The following is a 13,885-nucleotide window of genomic DNA, read 5'->3' as shown; positions in this document are numbered from 1 at the left end:
TTTAGGTTCTTTTCAATGAATTGCTCCAGGTCTGCAATGGGAGTGTTGAGTGCCTTCACTTCTCTGAAAGCAAGAATGCTTTTCTTCCGTGTTTCTACTGGGCAGTTAGGCCCTGAATAGGTACAGACTATTTTCAAGAAAGGTATCATCAAGATTGAAAGGATATTAAAGGTCATATAGTGTGGATGAAGTAAATTCTGCACTGTTACCCAAGCGTCATCTTCAATAATAGAAGACTTCAGAGCTGGATGTAATGCATTCTTTTTTGGGGGAGGGGGGTCACACCCGGCTATGCACAGGGGTTACTCCTGGCTCATGCACTCAGGAATTACTCCTGGCGGTGCTCGGGGGAACATATGGGATGCTGGGAATCGAACCTGGTTTGGCCGTGTGCAAGGCAATCGCCCTACCCGCTGTGCAATCGCTCCAGCCCTTGCGAATGTAATGCATTCTTGATGGAAAACTATTATGACAAAAAGACTTCTACAAAGGAATACTACTACTTTGAAAATTCAGAGAGTATCTTTATGTGGACTGGAAAAGGGATGCTTCATAAAATTAGTTGGGAGGTATTTAACCTCCACCTTCATAAGACAAGGGTGGATAATCAAGAAATGACATTTTTCCTAAAATGCTTGGTAAAATTCAGTGATTCAAAATATCTAGGACAGGAGTTTTTCCTAGCACCAGAAGTAACTCCTAGGCATATGCGCTCAGAACTTCCAGGTGTGACCCACCCCCTCAACTGCCCATCAGTCAACAACAGCAAAAATAAAGCACTTGGCATCACTTTTTCTATGGAACAATTTTATGTCATTTGTTTTAATTCTTTGTTTGAAAATGTTTTTATTGATTTTGTATTCTGTCAATGTTTACATCATATAAATTTATAGAAATTTCATTTATCTTTTGAGCACTAACCATATTTCCCCTTTCATACTGGTTAATTTTTAAAAATTTGTCTCCAAATTTGGTCTCTAGACCACATACTCCACAGATACCACCATTGGCAGTGGTTCCCAATACTGCCAGGCTCAAACAACACCAAATCAGTGTACCCAGGTGTTCAATTGTCCTCTAAACTAGGCATTTAACAGGTAAGTCTTATTCTCAGGAATTATTGCACCCTAAGGAGTAGCATAACCCCAGGAATGAGATGATGTGCTCTATGAACTCCTTACAACTATAGGAGGCTAGTCTCAGGCCCCTTCAGGGTTCTTCAATGTATGGAGAGAGCTACAATAGATGCAGCTAGAACATTATTACATCCTGCATCTTGGAGGTTGATGTCACGGGCCAGTCCTTCATCCACACTACAGAAATGTGGTCATTGCTGAATACTAGAGCTGTATTTCACTCTATTTGCATTAGGAGAGTCTGGGTTTCAATCTGCTCTGTCAACCAGGTTTTTCAGCAAGACCATTTTTATCTGCTTTCCCTCCAACGTAGAGACAGTGACACAGATGAAATGAGTGGTTCTTCCAACTTGCCAGTCAAAAATGGTGACTTGCTCTTCCCAGTAGGAGGAACTCTCTCTAGAGCTGCTTTGAAATACCCACTGAAGCTTTTGTGCCAGGGACGAGATCAGTTCCTAGGGTGTCAATAGGACCAGGGGGACTGTGGTCTGTGGTGACCCAGAAATCAGAGTCAGAGGATTTTAAGTACTATGTGGGCCACAGGGGGACTGTGGCTGTGATTTTCAGCCTCCACCACAGATTAAACTGCGCAGGAATGACAGGCAGTGTCAATGAGAGCTGCTGGTGGAAGAACACTTAAAGTTCCACAGAAGTCAAGAGAAATCTAACATGTTTATATTGTAACTTCATCCTTTTGGGGGGTTGCCAACATCTAAATAGAGATGGCAGTAATTTATGGAATCCAAAAGTACATATACAAAGTAGTTCCTATTTTTTCGCCTGGTCACTTCTAACTCCTTCTCAAACACCAAGAACCAATCAGTGTGCAAATTTGTATCTGGAGACTTTTATCTCTTCGGTATGCTTTCTTCTATAACATCTATTCTTTTCTTCCTTGTAACTCTGGCCCATGACATTTCCTCATTGAATGCAACAAATTAGAAAAGGGTTTCCTTACTGACTCTACCCTTCCCTGCCTCTACTCTCTTTAGTATATTACCAACACAACATTCCGATGAAAAGCCTTCCATGCTTTTCAATAAACTCCAAATGCCATAGGAAAAACATCCATGCTCTCATCCTTTCTTTATCTGATGTTTCTCTTCCTTGAACCCTGCTAGTCCAGCCTTTCGAACTAGCCCCTTGGTAAAGGATACCATATGTGATGACACTTCTTTCTCCTCACACTGTCCCTCCTCCTCCCCTGGTCTGTCATTCAAGATTCTGGTTCTTCCAAGAAACTTCCCTGACCTATCTGAGTCCTGAGAGCCTCTCATTTTCCCTCTTTCCTGTGCACTTTCTCAGGAGAGCAAATTCAATTTCTCAATACTCTGCATTCCTTTGATTGTACTGAACACGTGGGCTGGTCATTGTGTTGCTTTATCTGATTCTCCCATCCCTGTGTCTGGCACATAGCATGTATCCAGCAAAGACAGCCCTTATCTCTGTGACAAATAAAGTTACAAAGAAAAACCAGAATCATACGCTCAGGAAATATAGAATTCAAATACATAAGGAACGTCTAGGCAGATCCGAAGTGCTGGTTTGAGAATAAATGTCCAGGGTCCACTGGAGAGTTTCCTGGGAGATTTGAGTGTGTGGGGTCTTGCGCCCACAAAGTGTTTCTAGGACTTGTCATCCTACTCTGATTACCACTTAGAAAACAGACATTCCAAGAATTTCTCTGAAGCTTGGTTTTCATTGGTGATTGAAGAGGAAGCAAATTGTACCTAGAAGTGAGCCCTAGTATCTTGAACCTAAAAATCTCTAAAATTAGACCTAAAAATGGACTCACTTTCGGAATGAGTTTTTGTAAATTTTGTATGTAAAGAAATACAGCTTGAGTTCCTTCTGTCAAGGAACTCAAGTGTTGATCAAGAAGATAAGTTAGGAATGACAGTACTGTCTCATCCATGCTAGGAAAGACATAACTGGGGGTGGGAACTTTCTGGAGGTGGACTGCAGAAGGCTGCTCACTGATAAGTGTCAAGGGAGAGGGGAGTTGCAAAGTCTCTCCATCTAAATCACAAGGAAAATGTAGCTGTGCTGCAAAGGAAAATTCCTAGCAGAACTCTCCACCCCATCCCTGAATATTTTCTTTATGATGGGAGAATAAAAAAGATATGTGTACATTCACAAAAAAAACAATACTTCACCTTTGAATACCCAAGATGACTTATTTTTGCAAACTCTAGTTTAGTCGTCTTTTCCGGAGTAACTTTGTAAAAAATTTTTTTTTATTTGAATGAATCACAGAGAGATCCAGTTACAGACTTACAAACTTTCATGGTTCCATTTCGATCATACAATGTTCCAGCACCCATCCCTCCACCTGTGCCCATTCTCCATCACCAATGTTTCTAGAATCCCTCCCACCATCCCCACCCCATCCCCCCTCACCTCTGTGGCAGACACATTCCCTCTTTCTCTCTCCTTCTGGGTAGTATGGCTTGCAATACAGGTACTAAGCGGCTATCATGTTTGGTCCATAATTCTGAGCAATCCATACAAGCATCATTTACTTCGTGGTCCCTTCTCTATCCCAGCTGCCTTTCCCCCCAGCACATGAGATCTCTCTTTTGCCCTGATCTCTACTATCCTTAGGTGTCAGTCTCCTATTCTGTTTGCGACTTTCTATTCCACAAATGAGTGCAGTCATTCGATGTCTGTCCCTCTCTTGCTGACTCATTTCCTTAACATGATACTCTCCATGTCTATCCACTTGCATGAAGAAAGATTCCTGAGGCCTCTCTGGAGTCACTTTGAAGTGGTGAATTATCTAGACTGCTCTTGATAAACTACGTTCTTCTATGAACAAAAGAGGTCTAGCTCTGTAGGGTGTCAGAAATCAAGGCCATGGAACAAATAGGTTATTACTTTCATTAGGATTTTGTGGGATGTTCCAAGAGAATGAACATCAGATGATATGCTTTGTTGCTTGTCTTAGACATTCTATCCTACAACCTAAGATAGCTCAAAGACTGATAATCTGAAAGTCAGAGAACCCCAAAGAGAGTGCCCTAGACAGTACCTTCGTTCTACTGAACTTCCTCAGCAATCTTGAGATTCCTCGTCAGTGTCCTCTGTCATCTTTCCAGACAGGCTCCACTCATTAGCCCATTGCATTGAACACAAGTGCCTCTGTCCACATGGGAGTAGCACCACCCACCTGATTTCGGCCACTGGCTGCAGATTCTGGCTTCAAATAACAACGTGACTCTCATGACTATCAATCATGGATCTGTTTGTCTGGATAATGGCAAACATCATTTTCAGGGACTAATTGTTGGAAATCCCTTCTGAGTTGCAGTCCAGACAGTGGGAAACATAGTGTCAGATGGAGGAGAATGCTAAGCTCAGTATGGAGCAAGGACGTGACCCAAGCTTAGAGCTGAGGCCAAGGATCTCACCAAGAGAAGCCTTAGCATTTCTGTGTTGCTGGAGCAACTTGGTATTTCAAGGAGCACGTGGGGAGCTGGAGTATTATTACAACCAGTAGGACACTTGCACATGGCCAACCCAGGTTCAATCCCTGCCACCCCAGATGGTCTCTAGAGCCTGCCAGAGTGATCCCTGAGTGCAGAGCTAGGAAGAAACACTGAGCTCCATCAGGTGTGCCTCAATACTCGCATCCAAAATTTTTTTTAAAAGCACATTCATTGTTTATTTTCTGTGAAAGCCTGTGGGGTGTTTAGCTTATGAGTGTTCAGAAATGTCTCTGAGTTTCAGGGAAATCTTTGAGGCAGCATTGCTTGACAAGCCATTCTTTACCACTTTTATATCTTGCTAGATCCAATGCCCTGTATTTCTTTAACCTCTATACAGGCACTGCTTACTCTGCACACCATAACACTCACAAAACCCTGCATATCTGACTGTGCTCTTGATTGATGTGGTTCCCCATGGACAGCAAAAGCTGCCTAGTCTCTACAAGTTTTCTAGGAAATGTCTTCTCTAACGTGCCTTCTTCTATCTCTAGACTCTTACAGCAGCTTCCAAGAGCGAACACCACCATCCTGAAATGTCTTTTCGGAGTACTACACTGCATCAAGCAAAATTCCTCTTTAAATCGGATGAATGCTCTCAACTTAGCGATTTGCATAGCCCCTAGCATTTTTTGGCCACCACCAGATTCCCAGGAAGTGGGAAACGAGTTTTCCCCCAATGTCATGACATTTCTTTTTCCTTTTGGTGCCCCCGGGGAATGAATTTTATTTCGGGGTAGTTCTAGCGTCCTCCTTAAGTCACATACTATACCTTACAGACTTCATTAAACATGTTCTCCTAGTCTGTTCATCTATTCACACATGGATGCCAGTGCTGCAATTTTGGTTAAGCCACATTCAAGTGTGAACCACTGATGGTATACGCCAGCATCCACATGTCCAACAGAGAAGCATCCGCAATTGGGTCACTTCTCATTTCTCTGACGAAGGCAAGTGCGTAAGTCTTTGAGTGATGAGAAAGCAACTGACAGTTATGAAGGGAAGAAGAACTTTGAAGTGAGACAGGTCAGGATTCAATCCTCAGCCCACTACTACCAGAATAGATGATCTTGGGAAAGTGATTCGTATTGTCCACCAGTTCCAAATCTAAATATTGGAAGTGGTGGTCATATTGAACTCATAATCTATTGACTGGGAGACAGAGTCACGGACACTGTACTTGCTTCTACCATTCTGCCTGTTCCTCTGTCTCAGATACTGGGCTAAGAAATGAAAGATTTCCGTATCCATCTCAAGAGGGCTGCTGTTCCAGGTGAAACCTTACCTCCTCCCACATGAGGGAATTCCAGGGAATGAATTTCATTAGCAGAGGCTGAGAGACAGAGGACAAACTCCCTCCTTCAGAAGAGCCTGATGAGCACAACCTCTGCCCACATTGACACCCTTCATCCAAACTTAGTGAAGAGTACTTTACAAATTTTAATGATTTATTCTTTTGTCATTTCAAATACTCGAGATAGAGGATACTGAAAAGAGTCCTCATTTGAAAGACAGAACCATTGGCATACAAATGTTAGCATTAAGTCAAGATCACAAGTAGTGAGTGTTCAAAGTATACCCCAAATGACACACTCAGATGGGGTTCAAACTCTTGCCTTGCATATGGCAAGCCCCATACCCCATAAGAGAAGCCTTAGCATTTCTGTGTTGCTGGAGCAACTTGGTATTTCAAGGAACACTTGGGGAGCTGGAGTATTATTACAACCGGTAGGACATTTGCACATGGCCAACCAAGGTTGAATCCCCGACACCCCATATGGTCCCCAGAACCTGCCAGAGTGATCTCTGAGTTCCCCAGCTGCCACCTGGTGTGGCCCAAGTACTACACTCTCCAGTCCCCAAAAATGCCTTGTGTTTTGTTTGGTTTTGTTTTTCCCCTTACAGGTGGGGAAAAAAGCATTTCTACTTTGAAAACAGGGATTTCTCTTAGGATTCACGTATTTAAGTAACTTGAAAGAAGACTGTATAAAAACTGGTGCTTCCTTTTTTGTCCTTTTTGAACAGATGTCAAAACTCATTCAATTTTTTATTGAAAACTGTGGCGAAATTTTTGGACAGGAGATATTTTCCCTCTTTGGAGAAGTCTCTAAACAATATGATAGCAGAGAGAATATTCCAGGTATTATAAAAAGCAAATCTCCTGGGTGGTGGGGGGGGGGGACATGGACACTGAACTGGCACAGTGGGTGTTTCTTAGAGGGCAGGTCTTTCTTGTGAACACAGGTCAGGGCATGGTGAGGTTCACAGGTTCACTTGGTGAGATCCCAGAATCCAAGCAACTCATTAGCAACATGAGATGCGGTCATTTTAGCCTCTTTTTCAGTCAAGTTTTACTAAGACCCACATGCATTTATGTTGCTGTGGTTGCAGCTGTGCCCAATGCCCCAGTGGCAAAATATAGGGCTGGTCTTTTGCTGAGTGATTCCTGGGATAGGATTCTTGAAACTACAAAACTAGTATTATGGCTGGGGCCCATGGCTGAGTGGTCCTTGCATGTCTGAGGCCCTAGTTGGATTCCTGGAAATGCATTCCACACCCCAGCACAACTTAAAGGGGCAGAGCAACCATTTTTCTCTTATCCTGAACATCTGTTTTAGTCCTTCAAGTACCTCTCCAGTAGAGTCTACTTTCCAGGCTCAGAAGAAACCAGGGATCGCTCTTTATGGCTTGCATGTTGCTAAACCTGATTTTGAAAAGTCGGTTCACTCATAGGGCGGGCCAGCACCTGCTTGACTTATAGCAAAAAAAGGACATGGTGGGTTGGTATTCACAAAATACATCAAAACAATTGGTATCATGGGGGAGGAGGTTTGGAATATGAAGTCCTGTCCTACCAATTACTAGTCATATGGTCTTCAAGCTGCCATAGCTGCACCAATAAAAGACAGATAAATCTCACTAATGGGTTTTGTAAAGGTCAGTCATGGGGACTGGAGCAGTAGTACAACAGGTAAGGCACTTGCCTTGCACGTGGCCAACCTGGGTTCAATTCTTGTCACCCCTTAGGGTCCCCAAGCCTGTCAGGAGTGATCCCTGACCACTGTTTGGTATGGCCCAGAAACCGTATATATATAAGTTTGTGTGTGTGTGTGTGTATTTACATGGATATACATAGATATACACAAAAGAGATATTGAAGAGAAATCAGTAGTTGTTAGTAAATGGTTTTCTGAGCCTAGAGTTGTAGATCCCCACCAGCGATCCATGTTAGAAGGCTGAACCAGTTCAGGACCTTGGTATACATGGCATCGAGTCCTTATTTATTTTTACCATTTCTTGTAATTTTGGTATGTCCTCATTCCAAGGATGAATGTAGTATATTCCTGAGAAGTTCTTTTCCTACATTAACATTTGGGAAGATTGTGACAGATCCTGCCCTCCTTGAGAGTAGGAAGCACATAAGAAGAAAATTCAATGGAAGATTGTTGTTTTTAAGGCACATGGACTGTATTTGTGGTAAGAAAAACACTCATGATAACTTGGATTTCCCCCCCACAGATCCATTGCAAAAGGAAGATGAGAGCCTGGAAAATGAAGACCCATAGGATATGCCATGGAATATCCAGCAGCTGGGGGTGAAGAGCAGAAGCCTCCCTTCTTTCACAGCTTCTGGTGCCAGAAGTCAGTGCACACATCAGCACAGATGTCAGCGGCACTCACCTGTGCCCACACTTTCTGCAGAACCCTCTCTCAAGGAGAGCGTTCCCCAAGAATCGCCTGTGGGTGCCACACTGACCAATGTCGTGCTCTTTGAAAGCCCCCACTATGCCCATCATGCCAGGGATTCCTCAGGCGGAAACCTAGTCAGATCTGGGTCCAGCAGACTGAGCCTCTGCTCAGAACGGGCCCCAGGGACACCCCACACCCTCACTGAGTTAATTCAGGGGGCCCAGGCTTCAGAGCCCACGACAACAGGTGCTTGAAGCCTTAGGAGGTGGCAGCAGAGCTGCTCCAAGTCCACTACAAACAGCCTGAGTACAAAGTGGACCGACTGGAAGGAACTGTATCAAAATAAGTTCAGAAAGCATAGCTGTGATGCAGTCTTTTCACCAGCAGAAACAGGCACTTTGAAGCCAAATTCACCCTTCAAAGCCAAGAAGCAATGTGCACAGAGAATTGTTCGAGGCCTGGGAGGACTGCCTAAGAAGAATACAAACAACAACTCACCCACCCGCCATTTCAGGCTATTTTAAAAATTCACCTCTTTCTGGCGTGCAAATCCATTTGGACACGAGGCCGTGCCAGGGACGAATCTGTGGTCCCAGATCCTCGATGCAGCACCCCAACAAACACAGAGGAGACCCAGACAAATTCCGAAATACCTAATCTCACATCTGGACTGGAAAGAAGCACCCTGACTCCTACGAAAAAAGACACCTCAAGGGAGCAGGCACAGCTTCCCTCCCTTCAACCTGGCACGTGGATAAGGTGCACAAAAGCCAATTTTAAGAATTGGTCTCAGATGAAGAAGGCAAGGACCATCACACTAGAGGAAAACACCACTTTAAGAAAGGCCTCTGGTTGTCTAAAACCTAGAACATCAAAGGCAGCCCAGGAGGCAACTGTGGCTTAAAAGCCAATGACCTGAGCCCTGTGGAAAGGCCCCCCCAGGAGGGAGGGGACAGTAGGCCCAGCTGTGCTGAAAATATGGCCCAAGAAATATCCACTCTATACGAGGACATCAATTCTAATGGAGGACAAAAAAAAAATCGAAGCCCACACATGGAGATTCCCCAGGCATGTCATTCTGGGGACAAAACCTTCACTAAAGTTATTTCATTGCCATAAAACATTGATGGCGACAATGAGATCAGCCACTTGACGGAACAGCCACATTCTTTTGTTCACAAAGAATTTAAAGTCAAAGTCTTCCATATTTGGCAGCTACATATTTGGGAGAATATCCCTTAGATGATTGATCGCTTCTCTAGGATTTTTTTAAATCTAGCCAAGTGCTAGTGAAGAAAGCAATTTGACCTGAGCAACAAGAGTCAAAGGGCAGACAGTCTAATGCCAACTGTTATAACTTAACTCTCACTGCAAGGCATAAAGACTATAGACTACAGGAATCTCCACAGCACGAAAATGTCACTTGAATGACTGTCAGAGGACAAACCTGCTGGCCTCTTTGGAAAGCAAGGAAACACCTCCCAAGAGGTGTCAAATCTCATGTCACCACTGGATTTATGGACCATAAACAACACACACTTCCCAAAACTCCAACTAAATCAGTCCATCTCTCACCAACATTTGGCAGGTGAGAAGCACTTCATGTGTTACAGGCTACTACCCCAGCAACATTCCCGTCAGGTCTTCCTCTGGGACAGATATTAAAGGACTTGGAGTGAAAGGAATGAAGACGTCCAGCACTAACTGTCTGCCTTTCCACTCACAGCAAGCCTAAACTATAGACTAATAGTATCACTTGTCATCTCTTCGATTTGCTCGAGCAGGCGCCATTAACATCTCCATTCGTCCCTGTCGCGTGTTAGTGCAGCCCAATGGTATCCGCTCGCTCCAGGTACAGGAAAAGCCTCAAATCATTCGGTCAGGGTTTTGACGAAGAAGTCTGACCATCTCTTCGGTGAGCGGCCACATGTCCTTTTGATGCCCCGTGGAATCCAGTTGCTAACAGCTCCAGTCTAGCATTCCTCACCAAATTGCTTTACGTGTTTCTGCAAAGCAAAGAAAGTTCTTGAGTCCAGTGAATTGTTTGCGTGAAGGAAAAACAAAGAAATAAAAGAATGAATATAACTGCTCTAATCCAGTGGTTCTCTGTTTCCCACCACCCTGACCCCATTCCAACCTTGTTTCTTTGCTAAGACTCTAGAGTCCTACCTGTTGATCTGCTATTCTCGTACCGTGACTCTCCCATTTTCACCTGTGGCCTCTTTGCAATATCCTGAGGGTTTATGGGGGACATAGGGGCCCCCAGTTGAGACACATTTCTCTCTAAGCCAAGAATAAAATGATTGGGTTTCATCAAAGGAAGGGAATGGGAAGATTAATTGAACACTCACTGTTGGCATGCATTGGTTATCAACGCATCATCATACTTGCTGCTTTATTCAATACCTCAACAGTCTTTGCTACTGGGCAAGTACTAGATTCAGCTTAGAAACTTATTCTGGGAGTAAATAGATAGGGCAATTGCCTTGTGCACAGTCTACCTAGGTTTGATCTCTAGCACCCCATACCACCGCCCTATATATCACCACCAGGAGTGATTCCTTGAACAAAGAGCTATGGGTAAGCCCTGAACACCATGAGGTGTGACCAAAACTCCCCCCCCGCCCCAAGAAGTATATGTCTTAAAATTGGATAAGTTTGATTACAGAAAAAGCAGGGACATAATGGTGTATTTACATAATAAAAATATTAATCTACCAGGTAGATATAAAATTCAAATATGTATGTAAAAAAAGCACAGGCAATAGTTTAGCTAACATCATCTTGACTAAAGTAGAGGAATCATTAGTCCAACATTAAGGCTAACTGTAGAGGGGCTGAAGAAATAGTGCATAAGTACTAGGGTGCTTGCCTTGCATGCAGTCAACTTGGGTTCCATCTCCAGCCTCCCAGATGGTCCCCCAAGCCCTACCAGGATTGATGCCTGAGCCAGGAGTAATGTCTGAGCACCAACAGGTGTACCCCTTCTCAAAACAAAAATCCCACACATATAAACACAGGACTCAAGAGCAGAGAGGAGAAAAACAGGCAAAGAAGTCAATAAAAGACCTATGCAGAAACGAGCAACTGATTTTTCACTAAGCTACCAAAGAAATTCAAGAAAGATACAAAAAACTTCTACAAATTGAGGAATCCATTGGGATAGCGAAAGGCCACATAGAAACTTAACCCAAGCCTCAAGAAAACTTCATGGAAAATGGATCATAGACTTGCAAGTAAACTGTCAAAGTGTCAAACTTTTGGTTTAGAGAGCTCAATGGAATGGGTTCGTGCTCCGCAAACAGGAAGCCCAGGTTGAATTCCTGTGGTCCTCTGAGTACCATCCAGAGCAGTTCCTGAACACAGAGCTCTCAGTACCTCCTGAGCACCACCAGAAGGGGCCATGAAACAAAACAAAAACAAACAAAAACACCTACAAAACTTAGGTAAAAGACACACAGAACAGGGGGCTGGAGCAATAGCAGAGTGCCTAGGGTGTTTGTCTTGCACACAGCCAACCCGGGTTCGATTCCCAGCATCCCATATGGTCCATTTATCAACATGGAAAGTATCATGTCGAGTGAAATGACTCAGAAAGAAAGAGACAGACATAGAAAGATTGTACTTATATGTGGAATATAAAGTAGCAGAGAGGTATGAGCTAGCAATGATGCAACTTCTGGCAGAAATTTCTCTGAACTTAGTTACTAAAATACTAAAATACAGAAATCCAAAACCTCGCAGCCTCTATTGTGGCCACACGACCTCATATCTCTTCATTCTCAGCAATGGAAAAGAAATTATCAAATGCTTCCTTTCCAGCATGTCCGACTTTTTTTCTTGGGGGGGGGGGACTCTAAAGAATAATAGTGAGTCTTTTGTTGAAATTTTGAATGTAATCAAAGTAAAGAGAATGTAAACTGAAATTTATGAGCTACATATGCGGGGTGGGGGTCTGGGGGGTGGGGGGTTTGGGGGAGGTTCACTGTGGTTCTTGGAGGTAGATATGTACACTGGTGAAGGGATGTTCGAGCATTGTGTAACTGAGACTTAAGCCTGAAAGCTTTGTAAATTTCCACATGGTGATTCAATTAAAAAAAAAAAAAAAAGTAACTCGAGAGGTGAAACTGCCCCCTAGTGACTAAGACAGTAATAAACTGAAAAAAAAAAAAAACAAACTAAAGAACCTGAATAAATCTATGTCAAAAAAGACGCATTGCATCCAAAATTTACAACTGTCCTTTTGATTCATTCATACTTCACTCCATATATAATGTGGAATAAAATGAGGATCATCTCATTCTCCAATGAAGTCTACTCGCAGAGAGAAGCAGAAAACAAAGAAATAGCTGTGATGAATGGGATGATAGGGAGTACCTGGATGCTTTAAACAAGAAAAAGGGGAAAGAAACACTATTTTATAGAAGGGCGTTGGGGAAAGCTCCATGTAAAAAGTAGCATGTAAACTGAGACTAGAAAGATGAAAAGCAACACTTGCAGGATTTTTAGGTCAGAGAGAGAGAGAGAGAGAGAGAGAGAGAGAGAGAGAGAGAGAGAGAAAAGACCCAGGCAGAAAGAAATATCAAATTTATGGAAAGTCCCAAAGGTGGAGATTTAAGTTGAATTCAGTGCTTGAGAAAAAGGAGTGTTGCCAATGTGCGAATAGAGAATGAAGAGAGAAAAAGAGAGGCTAAAGAGATAGTACAGAGGTGAAAGCACTTGCTTTGCACATAGTACTGGGTTCCCCACACACTGCAGGGCAGGATCCCTGAGCACAGAGCCAGGACCAATCGCTGAATACTGCCAGGTGTGGCCCAACCCCCACCCCCTCCAAATTGGGGGAGAGGGGAAGAAATGAGGAGAAAATAGAGAAGGGAGGAAGGGCAAAGGGAACCAAATAATATATCTTTTATCCTCAGGAAAAGACGAAGTTACTTATGGAGAAGGGACAAGTGTGACTGATGACAGGACCAATCACCCCAGTTACTAGGCTCAAGAGCAGAAGTGAATTAGCACAGAATCAGAGGACACAGTGATGGGCCACTTCCAAGCATTCAGGGCCAAAAAAAGAGGAAAGAGTAGAATGAAGAGGTTAAGGAGAGATAACCAATATCAAACTTTTGGAAATGACTCCTTCCAATAAAAACATGGTATTTAAGTCACTGTGTATCACCACACCATCCCCACCACCAAAAGGCCAGCCTCTCTCAGATTACAGTGCCCTATCCCCTTGGAAGTCTCAGTTCTGTCATCAGAATCTACGGGTCTGCTCTCAGTGAACACTCTCTATTCCTTAGTCTGTATAATCCACAGAGGAGATCATCCAAGAAATCTTATACTTGAAGTTGTTTTTTTTTTTCCCCAGGGCGGGTGATATTGTTGGGTAACACCTAGTGATGCTCAGAGGTTACTCCAGGCTCTATGCTCGGAACCACTCCTGGTGGTACTCACCTTGCCAGGATCAAACCCAGCTCAGCTGTGTACAAGGTGAGTGCCATACCTGCTGCAGTATCACTTCAACCCCGATCCGTTCAATTGACTTAACAGAACACATTCTAAGTCTATCCAGGCAGC

At 43.5% G+C, this 13,885-nt stretch overlaps 1 protein-coding gene across 1 annotated transcript in view; it reads right to left on the bottom strand.

Annotated features, from left to right (window-relative positions):
* LOC129403501 (adrenodoxin, mitochondrial-like) overlaps positions 1–13,885 on the bottom strand; it is a 69,991-nt gene that overhangs the window by 37,141 nt on the left and 18,965 nt on the right.

The sequence above is a fragment of the Sorex araneus genome, chromosome 3 (genome assembly GCF_027595985.1).
Source record: "Sorex araneus isolate mSorAra2 chromosome 3, mSorAra2.pri, whole genome shotgun sequence".
NCBI lineage: Eukaryota > Metazoa > Chordata > Mammalia > Eulipotyphla > Soricidae > Sorex > Sorex araneus.
Note: the sequence above shows the minus strand (reverse complement) of the source record. Positions and strands in the feature narration are given on the sequence as shown.